The sequence below is a fragment of the Rana temporaria genome, chromosome 4 (genome assembly GCF_905171775.1).
Source record: "Rana temporaria chromosome 4, aRanTem1.1, whole genome shotgun sequence".
Taxonomy (NCBI): Eukaryota; Metazoa; Chordata; class Amphibia; order Anura; family Ranidae; genus Rana; species Rana temporaria.
Genome location: NC_053492.1, coordinates 328,270,325 through 328,286,207, shown reverse-complemented (window position 1 = coordinate 328,286,207; position 15,883 = coordinate 328,270,325). Strand labels below are relative to the sequence as shown.

Genomic DNA, 15,883 nt, shown 5'->3' with positions numbered 1-15,883 from the left:
CAATGGATCATGGGATGGGAAAAATAAGTGCAGCGCTGATAATAAACAAAAGTGATATAAAGCAAGCTAAATGCAATATAAAAAGTAAAAAACTAGTGAACAAACATAAAATATCACTAATACATGTGGATAAATGATACTGACAAGTATCGTGAAATAAACAAAAGAATGTCTTTGCAACAAGTGATTCCCAAATGAAATGGGAACTGAGTCTCCAAAAAGACCTCACAAACGTGTAAAATATAAATGGACATGAAGTAAGTGTCATGTGCACAACATGATGGACAGTCAGTGTTTTAGTCCGCTGGACCGAAATGCTGGTATTGATCCTGACGTCATGTAGATACTATCACCACTGAATAAATGAAAAAGCCGCCACCAAGGAGAAGAAGATGGGTACTCTTACCATGAGGTGTGGACTCCCCCACAGCAGTGTGAGTCTAAACAGCGTGAGAGTAATGCCTGCTTCAAAATACGATCCCTGCAACGAACGGCTGGTCAAGGATTTCCAGAAGACAATGCAGTAGGTGGCCCGTGGCACAGGTAAGTCCGTGGTAGACAGAGCAGAAAATTGATGTAGTGGCCCTTCACATGGATAGCAACAAATATGTTGGCATGTAGATCAAAAAGGTTGCGTACAATGGATAAAATGTGATCACAAGGTTAAAAATGGTTAAGCGCAATGGTAGGCAGAGAAACCCAACATGTCGAACACTATCGAATTTCGACTGGGGTGTATCTGTGACTACAAACGTTGCGCTTATAAATGTAACAATTCTTAATTGATTGAAAAGGGCTGTGTTTCGTCCCAGGAAGTGGCAAGTGGTTTGCAACTCAAGCCTCAGTATCATCGGCCAATCATGACACCAGGAAGGGGGGGGGACAGCTTTTCACGTCAGTTAGACACAGCCAATAAAACAGCAAAACAGAGGGTGTCTAATATGTGCGCCGTTGTAATCATTTAATATACGACAGACATAAAGAACCAAGCCTCGCTGTGGAGAGCAGTATGCGCCCACAGCGTGTGTTTACCAGAGTGGCTATGGGTAGGAAAAGTCTATGGGAAGGGGAGGGATCTTGCGTCCACCGTCACATGACCGGCTGCGTCATCTGGAAAAAACCAAGCCTCACTCCGGAGACGAACACAGCCGTCCCACGTATCAACCCCAACATCACCATGGTAATGGAATACACATAATGCTAAAAGAGAGCCATAGGTGGAGATCGACCACATGACCTCGCAGCGTCAAAGCAAAAAGGTTGAGACTGCGAGGGCCCATTGGCCACTATATGGGAAAAGAGGAGTGTCGTCATTGCTATACGGCCTCGAGAGGGGCAGGGAAGTAATCAAAGGGGATGTCAGTGCTACATGTAAATACACAGACCGTCACCTCCTAACCCGCCCATGTCGTATGCTCTGAATACTCCCTCCCAATAGTCTACAAGCCAGAAATGGAGCAACATTGTGAAAACGAATAACCGCAAGGGCTGGTAAAAAAATATATAATATAAAAAACATGAATCTAGATACACATCAAAATAAACAAATGTATATACTGTATGAATCGCATTCATATGCTAAGACTGGAAACAGTCTACCTACTCGTGAGATGGCATAAAGATGTAACAAGATATAAAATAAAAATTAAAAAATGAAATTTAAAAAAGAGAAGTGACCAGAGAACAAAGAAAATTGGCATGACAAAAAAATAAAAAAGGAAAAAACAAAAAATGGTATGAGAGGGGAAGAGCGGGAGAGGGACACTAATGCCTGATTGATGAAAGCATTAATGTCCCAATCCACGTTCATTCCATTTGGTGTGTAAGTTTTGAGTTGGTAAACCCAGAAGATCTCAAGTTTAGAGACTCCTCTGCATCTAGAGTCGCCTCTCCAGTGGGGGACAAATTTATCAATAACCTGAAACTTAGTACCATGTGGATTTTGATTGTGATAATAAAGATAGTGTCTGGGCACGCTGTGATTGGTGCGCCCTTTTTTGATACTGGCAATATGCTCATTAACTCTCACCGAGAACGTACGCATAGTACGCCCTACATATTGCTTGTGACAAGGACATGTAATCAAATACACAATGTAGCGTGTAGAACATGTCATTAAGTGTTTCATTTGATATTGTTGGCCAGTGCTGATAGACTCAAAAGATTCAGATTTTTTTCGACCACGTGTATTATGTAGACAAAAATTGCATTTTCTACAAGGATAATAACCTTTCATATGATCGAAAAAGACTGGCTGGACAGGTGCATCAATTACATTTGGGGCAATAAAACCACCCAAAGATTGTGCGCCCCTAAAAATAACACCTGCAGAGTCAGGGAGAACTGGACCCAGAACTCGATCACTTTTAAGAACTTTCCAGTGTCTCCTGAAAATGTCCTTTATTTGTTTATGTTGAGTTGAAAATTATGTAATGAGGGACCACTTAAACTTATTGTCAGATGTCTGCCTGAGTACGTTCCAACAATAAGGAATTCCTATCTATGAGAGACACTTTCCTAATTTCTTTATCAATATTTCGAGAATCGTAACCTTTGTCTATAAAACGACTTTTGAGGGTATTGGCTTGATCATGGAAATCCATCAAATCTGTGCCATTGCGTCTAATACGCAACAGTTGGCCATGTGGAACGGACTTTAACCAAGTGGAAAGATGGAAACTGTCCACTGGAATATATCCATTACGGTCTGTAGGTTTAACCACTTGCCGACCTCCTCATGTAGATATACGTCAGCAGAATGGCACGGAAAGGCACATCAACGTACCTGTACGTGCTCTGCTTGACGTGGGTGGGGGGTCCTATCGGGATCCCCCCGCTACATGCTGCAGTCGGTAAGCCTCGGGGAGCGATCCAGGACGACGGCGCGGCTATTCGTTTATAGCCGCCCCGTCGCGATCGCTCCCCGGAGCTGAAGAACGGGGAGAGCCGTGTGTAAACACGGCTTCCCCGTGCTTCACTATGGCGGCGCATCGATCGAGTGATCCCTTTTATAGGGGAGACTCGATCGATGATGTCAGTCCTACAGCCACACCCCCCTACAGTAGTAAACACACACTAAGTGAACACTAAATGTTACAGCGCCCCCTGTGTTTAACTCCCAAACTGCAACTGTCATTTTCACAATAAAGAATGCAATTTAAATGCATTTTTTGCTGTGGTCCCAAAAATGTGTCAAAATTGTCAGAAGTGTCCGCCATAATGTCGCAGTCACAAAAAAAATCGCTGATCGCCGCCATTAGTAGTAAAAAAAATTAAAAAAATAAAAATGCAATAAAACTATCCCCTATTTTGTAAACGCTATAAATTTTGCGCAAACCAACCGATAAACGATTATTGCGATTTTTTTTACCAAAAATAGGTAGAAGAATACGTATCGGCCTAAACTGAGGGAAATTTTTTTTTATATATATGTTTTTGGGGGATATTTATTATAGCAAAAAGTAAAAAATATTGAATTTTTTTCAAAATTGTCGCTCTATTTTTGTTTATAGCGCAAAAAATAAAAACCGCAGAGGTCATCAAATACCACCAAAAGAAAGCTATATTTGTGGAGAAAAAAGGACGCCAATTTTGTTTGGGAGCCACATCGCACGACCGCGCAATTGTCTGTTAAAGCAACGCAGTCCCGAACTGTAAAAACCCCTTGGGTCTTTAGGCAGCATATTGGTCCGGGGCTTAAGTGGTTAAAGAATGTTTTAGTGACCAACTGCTAGTTAATGACAGATATTTCTAAATCTAAGAAATGTATGGATGTAGTACTGGCCTCATAACTGAATTTGATTTCTCTGTTATTATAATTGAGGGTGGTCATGAAGTCATTGAAAGAGGCAAGGTCTCCCTGCCATAGGAGGAGGATGTCGTCTATATAGCGAGCCCACAGCACCATCTCTGGTCTATCTAGAGCATAGACGACATCCTTCCCCCTATAGGGCCATAAAGAGATTCGCCAGACTGGGGGCAAATTTGGCCCCCATGGCGACACCCCTTTGTTGTAAATGGAACTTGCCTCCAAACCAAAAATAATTTTTCTTGGTGGCAAAGTCCAAAAGATCCATGATGAATTCCTGTTGGTTTGTTGGGAGTCTGTTACTCCTTGCAAGATAGAATTCAACCGCAGACAATCCCAAATCGTGAGGTATACATGTGTAGAGAGATGTAACGTCTGCTGTAACAAGTAATAAGTTGTTATTATAAACTACCTGTTGTAATAAGTTGATGGTAGCCTTGGTGTCTTTGAGGTCATGGGATGTTCCTTGATCAGCTATAAGCGATGAATGCGCGATCATAAGCACATATCCGAGGGGCAATCCATATACATCAGTGTGTATTCTCTTCCATAAATGCGGAGGCAAGCACCCGGTGGATGACCAGTGTGTTTTTCAAAAAAGGAAAACAAAAAACATCCAATAGTGTAGAAGTTCCTCCAATGGAGGGGGCGTGGCCTGGAACGGCATGGGATAGGACGCGTGTGAGCTGAGCTCCGTCGGCAATCTATCCTATATTCATATCCTGGGACCCCTATAGCTACAGAAGATACCCCCTGGATCGGACACCCTGAGAGACCATGTCTCCGCCAAAGAAATCCTCTGGAGCGGTCTCTAAACTGATGCAGGGCCGCCATGTGGAGGCCGATCAGACGAGCCAAGATGGCGACGCAGCACGAGGAGAAGAACTGACACCCGGGTCGGATACAGCCAAACTCCTCCAGGCTATCACAGCCTGCCAAGAAGCGGTCACGTCCTGCCAGACCACCCTCACAGCACGCATCGAGGAGGTGAAGGTGGATATCTCCTTGGTCAGGCAGGACTTCCAGAAATTGAGGGAGAGGGTCAGGGAGGCCGAAACCCGGATAGACATGGTGGAGGACTCCATCCCACCCTTACAGATCGCCGCGGACACCATGCAGACGCAGATCGCTCAGATCCTACAAAAGCAGGATGACATCGAAAACAGATTGCGCAGGTGTAACCTTCGCTTCGTTGGCCTGCCTGAGGGGGAGGAAGGGAGAGACCCCCCAACGTTTCTTGAAACCCTGCTAGTGAACACGTATGGTAGGGGGTCGTTCTCGCCTACCTTTGTGGTGGAGCGAGCGCACCGAATGTCGGGTAAACCACCACCCGTGGGAGCACCCCCCCGCACCTTCATAGCAAAGTTTTTGAACTTTAGAGACCGGGATGCAATCCTTCGCCTCGGCCGAGAGAGGGGCAACATCCCGCTTGGAAACAAGATGATTGCGGTCTTCCCGGATTTCTCGGCCGAGGTACAGAAGAAGCGCAAAACTTTCATTGAAGCAAAACGTCGCCTTAGGGTGAAAAACATCAGGTATGCAATGCTGTTTCCTGCCCGTCTCCATGTGGAGGGAGAAGACAGAGTGCACTTCTTCGAAGATCCTGAGGCTGCTATAGCGTGGATTGAGCGATTGGATGCGCGCTGATAAGTATGCTTGTTTTTTCCCTTTTCCCCCTTTGTTGTTTATCCAGCCCTCTCTCTATATCCTGTGACTCTCTGCCCCTGACTCTGGCCTCCTGCTGTCCATCCGGTTCGGATCCCGCAGGGGGTAAAACAACCTGGATGTCACTGAATTAAGGGTGGGGGTCGCATTCTGAACATTGCTCACTGCTTTTATACCCCCTGGGCCTTGGCTAAGACCCCTCGGGTGGGTGATGCCCGCTGCGTGCTGCGTGTTGATTTCACGCTTACTGCTGAGTGATAGACATCCACCATACCCCTGTATCCCAGCGTACACCCGATGGAGTGGGGATGAGGCACATAATGACATTGCTCTCTGTTGCGCCTACACCCACCCGCTGCGGGCACTGTGAGAACACTGAACGCGGCCTTCAGAGGGGGAAGATTTTCTAAATTTTATTCTTTTATATTTATTATTATTTGTTTCTTCTCCATGGATATTTTCTTTTTGTGTCTCCTGCACCTGGACATGGTCCCAGGTTCATGGCTTCCCTCAAGCCGACGGAGGGTACAGCCTCGCCGATGAGCTCGCCCCGGACTGGTGAGCACTGTCCTTGAACAAGCCGTATGATACAGCGAAGTATCGCCCTGTGTGCGGTAGTGTGCTTCCTGAGCAGGACTGTTCGGCCTGTGGCCTGCCTTTTACCTACTGAGATGCATGCTATTGTTGTAAGGATGTTATGTGCTCTCCTCTCAGGTTGCATACTACTAATGCCATGTTGGCAGTTAGGGGTTGACGCCCGCACCAGTTGGGGCCAGTGCAGGGCGGGGTGGGGGGTGGGTGGGGAAGGGTTAATTTTGTTTGGAGATGGTCGTTTTCTTTTTTATGTATGGCTTTCATATTTTGGTTCTTTATTTTTTAAATGTGCACTAAATGGTACAGTTGTTGGCTACAGCCTTATCCTGATGTTTCTGGAGTACACGCCCGGCTGGGCTCGGCCTCCATACGGGGGCAGTCTGTGCTCTGGGATTTCACCTTGGCTTTACCTTGACCCATGGCCACGTTGAAATTCCTCACATGGAATGTGAGGGGAGTAAGGGATCCTATCAAGAGATCTGCTGTATTTGGACAACTGAAAAAACTCAGGGCAGATGTAGTTGTCCTGGTGGAGACCCACGCTGAGGGTTCCATACAGAGGACACTCCGAAGGCCCTGGATAGGCTGGGCTTATCACTCCGCCCACACCACTCGCTCTAGGGGGGTGTCGCTCCTGATAGCTAAGACGGTTCATTTTGAACTGCAAGAGTTAGTGACAGATCCAATGGGGAGGTATGTTTTCATAAAGGCAAAACTGCATGGGGACATGGTCCTTATAATGGCTTTCTATGTACCGCCCCCTTTTCAGTTCACGATATTGACGGAAGGGCTCAATTTTATGACACTTCACCCTACTGTTCCTGCTATTTGGTTGGGAGACTTTAATTATGTGCTAGATAAGACATTGGACAGACTGCCTGACTCAGTACCACCCCCGGCTTGCCCCCATTCAACAAGGTTTGCACGGCTCATGGGGGACTTTAATTTGGTTGATACATGGAGATATAGACACCCCACTCTACGGGCCTACTCGTGTTTTTCCGCCTCTCACCGCACTATGTCCCGTATAGATTTAATCCTTTGCTCTAGCCCGCTCCTCCCCAGACTGACTGGCGCAGGGTTTTCACCTAGATCACTTTCTGATCACTGCCCGTATTGGATTGAGCTGTCCCTACCTCACGCACGACCACCACTGACATGGCGACTGAACCCATTCTGGTTGACCCTGCTGCCTGAAGATGACGATTTGGGAGCTGAATGGGGACAATTTTTTGCTAACAACGAAGGCTCCGCACGACCACAGATAGTATGGGAGGCATTTAAGATACATGCAAGGATGACCCTCACAACTCGCATCAACCAAATTAAGCAGACATCTGCGGCGCTGGTGGATGCCGTAACTCAGAACCTAGAAAATGCAGAGAGAGACTTTTTGAGTGACCCCACGGAGACCAGGGCTGGCAACCTTAGGGTGTGTTCTCGGGCAGTAGACCAGCTGTTGTATGAAAAATCCAAGCGTAAGATGTTCTTCCTTAAGCAGAGGTCATTTGAACACGGGGAGAAAGCGGGTAAGCTACTTGCGTACCTAGTACATAGTGAAGAGCGTCCCCCGGTGGTGATTTCTTTACACACCTCGGATGGCACTTTGGTAAATGCACCTGCACAGGTGGCAGGAATGTTCAGGGAGTTTTTTGCCTCCCTATACGCTACCACGGTGTCAGATGACCTCTCCCTGATAGAGTCCTTTATGTCAGAGATACAGGTTCCCCAACTTACTGAGACCCAGACTAGGGAACTTGAGGAACCCCTAACAGCTGAAGAGATTGCGCACGCTATAGCTGAGTTCCCTACTTCCAAGGCTCCGGGCTCGGACGGCCTGCCAGTGGAATTTTACTCCTCCTATTCTGAAATACTGGTGCCTAGATTACTGGAGTTGTTTAACTCTGGGCCATATTCTCGTAGATCGGCGCATATTTACTCAGGTGTAGCGCATCATAATTGCGCTACGCCGGCTTAACTTGGAGAGAGCTCTCCCATATTCCCGTACCACATGCGTCCTACGTTGCGCTCGCGGAGCTGAAATGTGTCGGCGTAAGTAGGCGCAAGTGACGGTAGGAGGGATGTGGGCGTGAAGAATGCTAATGAACCGTGACCCCATGCAAATGATGTCCAGACCGAACGGAGCATGCGCCGGACGTGCCCCGCCCTCTGCGCATGCGCAAAACAACAGTAGTCGTAAATCCCTGCTGAGTTGGGCCGGCCCAGTGCATAAAAGCGTCACCACATGCGCCCGAGTGCAAAGTGACTCCATTTATTCTGTTGGTGGTGTCCGTGAGATTTTGCTCTTTAGCTTTGCAATGCCTGGACCCAGGAAGGAAAGGAGAAAAAAAAATTTCAGCCAAGATGAGAGGGCCATCATAGTCTCTGCCATGGAGAGATACGATTCAAGACTCCATGGTGCTGACAGTGGCAGCACAAGTAAAACAAAAAAGGAGGAGATCCTTAGGAAAGTGACTGCCCAGGTCAATGCCTTAGGCCATGAGGCAAGGACCCCCCAGGACATTCTTAAAAAAATGAATGACCTGCATGGTGTGGTCAGGAACAAGATGGCCATCATTGCAAAGCATGCCAGGGGCACAGGAGGGGGGCCACCCTGTTCTACCCGGCTCACTCAAGAGGAGGAAGTGATTGCCCACTGCCTTCGGAGGGAGCAGGTGGAGGGGTGAGCCACCCATGAGGACAGGTAAGTGTGTTTTATCTTCTATCTGGTGTGTTGCATGTGTGGTGGGGGTGGTGGGTTATGTGACAAATGTGTGGGTCCACCAACATGTGAATGTTTTGTGTCATCCACAGGTGAGCAGGATGAAGCGGGGCCATCCAATGCTGCCAGTGGCCGTCACAGACCATCATCCACTGAGCAGTCTGCTTCTGTGACTGACCTCCTGGGAAGCCAACAGGCCTTGGTGGAGGGGAGTGGTCAGTCCTCCGCGCAGGAGGTTGTTGAGGAGGAGGTCCAGGAAGAGGTGGTCCAGGAAGAGGTGGTCCAGGAAGAGGTGGTCCAGGAAGAGGTGGTCCACAGCGAACAGGAGGTCTTCCTTTTTTTGGAGGAGTCGCATGTGGTGGCAGGACCATCACAAAGCCCCCGCATCTCCAGCCCCTCAGGGTCCTCCAACACCCTCTCCAGTCCCTCCCGTCCCATCCCCCTCATCTCCAGCCCCTCAAGGTCCTCACTCTATGCAAGGGGCCCAGCCACTCCTGTCCCCAGGAGGGCTACCCACAGGACAAGGGGTGCGGCAGAAATGCTGCATGAGAATCTGGCCAGGCAGCAGGACCAGCAAAGCCGTCATATGGGGGAAATCTTGGTGGAGTTGAGGCGCCTGTCCGACAGCTTGGCCTCCTCGGGAGCAGTACCAGATGCTCTCCAAGATGTGGCTGGAAACAGCGCAGCCACAATCACCAGCCTGGGTGAGCTGCAGACTACAACTGCCGAACTTGTGGGGGAGGTCAGGTGCCTGCGAAGGGCTGTTCAGGCCCAGACAGCTACCCAGGAGTCATTGCTCACCCGCATAGCACTAGCTTTGGAGGGCAGACAGGCAGGCAGGGAGGCACCTGGGGATGTTCCTCCACCTGGAGATGTTCTTCCACCTGATGCCCCAGCTCCCCCCAGGCAAGTGAGGGCCAGGAACCTGGGCACCAGGCGTAGCCCGCGCCGGGGCAAGTGATTATTTATTCTTCATTTGCTCTGGTTAAGAGCTTTTTTAATTATTTGCTCTGGTTAAGAGCTTATTTTATTATTTGCTCTGGTTAAGAGCTTATTTTATTATTTGCTCTGGTTAAGAGCTTTTTTTTTTAATTTTGGGTGCTGCACACAGGCAGTGTTGCAGAGTACAGTGTGAATGGTGTGTGAATGTGGGGTGGTGACATTCCTGCCAGTAAGGGGTGTCACCCTCGGGCGCTGGTGATAAGTTCTCCCCAGGTCCGTATGAATGACGTATGAATGGACAGCAACATCATTGGGGCCTTGACGCGGCGTTGCTGCTCCTTAGTACCGTGCGGTGTACTTCGGTCTAATCCAATGTTCTGTGCATGTGGGGTGTGTGTTAGGGACCACAGTGGTGTGCATGCGTGCATTTTCTGTGTGCCATGTTTAATGTTTGTGTTTAACGTTCAAAGATTCGCTCCACGAGACATCTCCTGACTGCTGTACCATCAGCAGACGGGGTAGCCTCGGTTAGGGGGGGACATGGTGGTTGGGGGGTCAGGTCATCACGTAGGTCAATCTGCAGGCCCTTTCTCACTGCGAAGTTGTGCAGCACGCAACATGCAGCGATGATTTGGCACACGAAGTTGGGGGAATACAGCAGGGTACCCCCAGTCTTATCCAGGCATCGAAAGCGTGACTTAAGGAGGCCAAATGTTCGCTCAACCACTGCACGGGTGCGTGCGTGTGCTTCGTTATATCTTCTCTCTCCTGGTGTTTGCGGATTGCGGAATGGAGTCATGAGATGAGGTCCCAGGGCATATGCAGAGTCACCTGGAAGGGAAAAGACAGGAGGATGTTAGTCATGCATGTGCCCCTCATGATGTCTGCATCATGGGGGGGGGACAGTCATACCTGACACCCATGTCACTCACCAACCAGCCAACTGTCCCCATACACATTCTGCTCAAATTGTCTTGGGATGTCACTTGGCCTGAATATAAAGCTGTCATGGCTGGATCCGGGGTGTTTTGCACGGACGTGCCATATGAGGCCATGTGCATCCACGATCACTTGGACATTGATGGAATGCCAATGTTTTCTGTTGCGGTATATGTGCTCGGTCTCGTGGGGGGGCTGTATTGCCACATGGGTACAATCAATTGCACCCACAGTGCGTGGGAAACCATCAATTAGGCAGAAATCTGTCATTGCCTTCAGCCGCATGTCCTCCTGGGTGGGTCTGATTATGTGGTGCGACATGCGTCGGAGTATTGCGGGGACAACTTGGTGCACGCATCTACTCATGCTGGTTTGGGATATCCCAACCACGTCTCCACTGGTTCTTTGAAAAGAGCCTGTGGCAAGAAAATGCAATGTTGCCAGGACCTTCACCAGTGGCTGCACTGCATGGGATCGTTGTGTTGGGCTGCTGATGTCATTCTGCAGGGCTCTGGTAATTTCAAGGATGGCATCAGGGCTGAATCTATAACGGTGATACACATCCACATCAGCCATGCCAAAGAGGCTAATGCGCTGTGGGTAGATCCTCTCACGTGCCCTCCTCTGTGCCCTCCTCCTTCTAAGTGCCTCTTCCTCCTCACACACTAGCAGTGCTAAGACCACGCCTGCCCCTGGCATGTTGGCATACGAATGTGTTGTCCGAAAAATTTGGTTGCTCAGCTCGTCCGGGATGGTGCTGCTGTATTTGCTTTTTTCAAGCTAACTTACTCAGGTCTGGAGCAAAGTTAACCGAGCTTTATAAGGGGTAACTTTCAGCCGGACAATCGTCTTACGCGCACAGCGCGTAGCCTAAGCCGATCGCGCGTAGGTTCGGGAATCAGCGCATCTACATCATTTGCATATTTGAATACTAATTCTATGGCAGCCTAGGATGCCATCAGCTGAAATATACGCCTACGCTGCGTAAACTTAAACTAGTTAAGACGGACAGGAGTAGCCTGATTTCTGGCGGATCTGGTTCTGTGACTACGGCACATAGATAGGACGGCGCATCTTTACACTTACGCCGCGCATCTCCATATACGCCGGTGTAACTTGTTTGAGAATATGGCCCTCTATCTTCAAAACATCTGAAATGCCTGCCTCTATGAGAGGAGCCACGATAGTTTTGATCCCTAAACCAGGAAAAGATCCCCACCTCCCGGAATCCTATCGTCCCATCTCCCTGCTTCAGGTGGATGTGAAGGTGCTTGCAAAAGTGCTCGCCATCCGTCTGAACAAGGTCATCCTCTCCCTTGTACATGGGGATCAGGCGGGCTTTATGCCAGGGAGGAACACTTCCTTTAATCTACGGAGATTATTTATTAATCTGCAGGCCCCTCATGATAACTCGGGTTCTAGAATAGTCGTTGCCCTGGATACAGCCAAGGCCTTCGACTCTGTCGAATGGTCCTATCTGTGGAACTGCTTGAGTCGGTTCGGCCTAGGCCCTAACTTCATCAAATGGGTACAGCTTTTATACCAGGGCACGGTGGCCAGGGTCTTAGCCAATGGCTGGCCATCTGACCAATTCACCCTTTATAGAGGAACCAGGCAGGGGTGCTCACTGTCGCCACTGCTTTATGCGCTGGCGGCTGAACCTTTTGCCATAGCTGTCCGTACCCATGCAGGCATTGTAGGTTTACGAAGAGGGGAGGTGGTAGAAAAAATTAGTACGTATGCAGATGACACTCTCCTCTATATCTAGACGACTCAGAAAGCTCGCTGCCCCTAGCTCTGAACCTTATAGAAAGATTCAGTGCGTTCTCTGGCCTCCGGATAAACTGGGACAAGTCCCAGATTCTTTCGCTCGACAGCTACCCACCTACCAGAGACAGGGCCCTGCTACCACTACAGAGAGTCAGCGTTGTGAAGTATTTGGGTGTCGGGACCTCCAAAGATCCGGGGGATTACGTCTCGCTTAACATCACCCCGCTGCTTGCTATGCTCAAGCAGAAAACACAGCTCTGGGCGCGCCTCCCACTGGGGGTTAAAGGCCGTGTGAATTTGATAAAAATGGTTCTGTTACCCAAAATCCTCTACATGCTTTGGCACTCCCCTGTGTACCTTGTGCTTAGACACTTTATGACAATAGAGACTATATTAAAGCCCTTTGTGTGGGGCGCTTCCAGGCACAAGCTTCCCTGGCACAAATTGAAACACCCCACTGATCTGGCGGGCTTGGCCCTACCCGACTTTAACCTCTACTATCTAGCGGCCCAGCTTTCGCAACTATTCCATATAGACAAAACGGATAGGGACAGGTTTCTAGGTCTTATATGCCCAAGATGGGCCAGCCAGACAATGGACCCCTTGATGGCGATAACAGGTGGGTATGGAAGGGGAGGTAGGTCAGCTGACCGTGGGACCCTCATACACCAATACAGACGGGTTTGGTCCATAGCCTCTACAAGACTACACATACCACCCCTGACTACTTCCACCCCCCTGTGGCATAACCCGACCCTTCCTGAGCTCGCTAAAATCCCTGACGCTGAGTGGTGGAGCTCTAGGGGTATCTTCTATCTCTCTCATGTGGTCACCAACGTGAAGCTGAAATCCCTACCAGCTCTACAGTTGGAATTTACACTACCTAATGCCATACACTTCCGATACATACAGATCCGCCATGCCTATAATGCCCAGTTCCCTTTAGGGGACCTGTCCTTGGATGGGTGCCCGTTGACAGCAGCTGTGAAGTACCCTGACCCCAAGAAGCTTATATCCCAGTTTTACACCATGGTATCACTCCCATCAGCCACAGTGGGGGCGTACGCGGTAAAGACTCGGTGGGAAGGCGACCTAGGCCCTATAGCGGACGACGAATGGAGTGACGCCCTAGACACTTGCAAATTAGTATCCCCTAAACTGTCGGATAGACTTACCCAGATTTTTATAGTTCACAGGTCATATCTTACACCTCTCAGACTTTCCAAATATAAGCCGGACTCCTCCTCAGCATGCCCCATGTGCACTCGACCAGCAGCTAATTTTTTTCATCTCTTGTGGTCTTGTCCTGAAATACAGGCTTTCTGGACACAGGTGGTGAAATTTCTCCACGACAAAATGGGCTCCCCGATCGCGCTCCAGCCGAAGCCCTGCCTACTGGGGATTTTCCCAGACCCCGAAGGGAATAAACATTCCAAGCTATTTTTGCACGAAACTCTTTTCTCAGCCCGGAAGGTAATTGCTAGGGTATGTATGAGAACAGACCCCCCGACGTTATCTCACTGGATAGCAGAGGTGAATGCCGTCCTACCATATAAAAAAATTATCTACACTCATAGAGGTTGCCCAGATAAGTATGAGAAAATTTGGGACAAATGGCTCAAAGCCCCCGACACCTGTTTGTAACGGGACCAGGGGTCTCGGGACACTGACTTGTCGCGATTTCTACCCCCGAGGTTTGCTTAGACACATGGGTGCTCGGGTTTGTCAGGCACCGAGACATGGGGAGTGGTGGAGGAGCCCTTAGGGGAGGTAGGAGGAGATGACTGTGTATTCTTCCTGTTTTATTTGAGCTCAGGTATCCGAATGCTATGTACCTCCTTTTCTATGTATTTATGTACCAGTGCGAAATCAGACCAATTGATGTGATTTGATATCTTTTGCTTCTCTGTTGCTTACATGTACCATGCGACGTTCATTTTCTGTATGTACCATCTCTTATGCTTGTTTAATAAAAAAGACTTTGATTCAAAAAAATAAGTTCCTCCAATGTTTTTTTTTAAAAATTCCAAAAAAAAGGACCAAGTCCTCATACATATAAAAGCTCCTTGCAAGGATTAAAAGCAGATCTGGCGTGTATCAAAATACTTCCAGTTCGCGCATGCACAGTGCGTGTACGTGACAACCCTACGATCATTTCGTCATAACTGACGTCATCAGGGGTACACGCACGAGCCTTATATTCACCCAGTGGTTGCGGGGGAGCGCACCCATTGGTTGCATAGAAAAACGATACTCAGAGCTGATTGGGTGAATTCAGATGGCTGTTACTGCCAAAGCGAAAACCTATTGGTCATTACAAAGAATGACTCAATATTAACATCTCGTGGGCAAGAATGATCATTACAAAGATTGACTCAATATTAACATCTTATGTGCAAGAATGATACTGCTCCATAAAGATATATAAAAAGCAAAATAAAAGAAATAATACCATTGTATGGACAAATTTAGTATTATAATTATATTATTAAGGATCTTGGCACTAGTGTGAAAACCCTTGGCACTAGTAAAACAATCAATAATTGAAGGGTGCACTCCACCACAACACCAGTCTATATTAATATATTTCATGGTGAGAAAAATGTATATGTATACTAAACAGATCACTGGAATGATCAGAATCACATTAAAAAATGACGATGCATTAATTTAAACTTTAATATAAAACATTTTTCTAGTTAAAAAAAAGGGGGAGGGAAACCACCAAATTATAACGTAAACTAAAGCCAGAAACAGAGATCAAGTCCAGTGTTCCCAGGAGGGAGGGAAACCACCAATTCATAACATAAAATAAAACTAGAAACATAGAGATCAGGTCCAGGAGGGATGGCCATAACTCGTAGGTACTCCTCACAGTTGAAAGGGACATCAGCTATTATTAATAAAGCAATTGACGTCCCATTCAACGTTCAAACCACCAGGGACAAGAGATCCAAGTTTGTATATCCAGCTGGTCTCGGAACTGGAGATGCTTCTCTTGCATTCCCACCCCGCCAGTGTGGTATATACTTTTCCAGGGCCATAAAGATGGTACCTTTAGGATCTCTATTGTGTTTAAGACTGAAATGCTTGGAAACATTATGTTTATCAAAACCACTCTTGTTATTTGTGATATGTTCCCCCAACCTCACTTGTAGCTTTCGAATGGTCCGTCCCATGTATTCCAACCCACATGGGCACCTTAAAAGTACACTACGCACTTAGTAGTGCATGTCATGAAAGATTTGTTGGGTATGTGATATCTGTAGGCGCAAAAATTGGCCTTTAGGGACTGCCGACAGCCAGGAATAGTGGTGACAGGAGTCTAATGGGATATACCCATTCCTGTCTGTTGGCTTAAAGTAGGTGGATGTGGTAATCCTTCCATTTTCAATCAAAATGTTTAAATCCAGAAAATGGATTTGCATAGGGCTGATTTAAGG

The 15,883-nt window shown here is 47.8% G+C and overlaps 1 protein-coding gene across 2 annotated transcripts in view; it reads right to left on the bottom strand.

Moving 5' to 3' along the window:
* LOC120937461 (protein unc-93 homolog A-like) overlaps positions 1-15,883 on the bottom strand; it is a 1,112,011-nt gene that overhangs the window by 419,728 nt on the left and 676,400 nt on the right. The gene's annotated exons all lie outside the window — the stretch shown is intronic.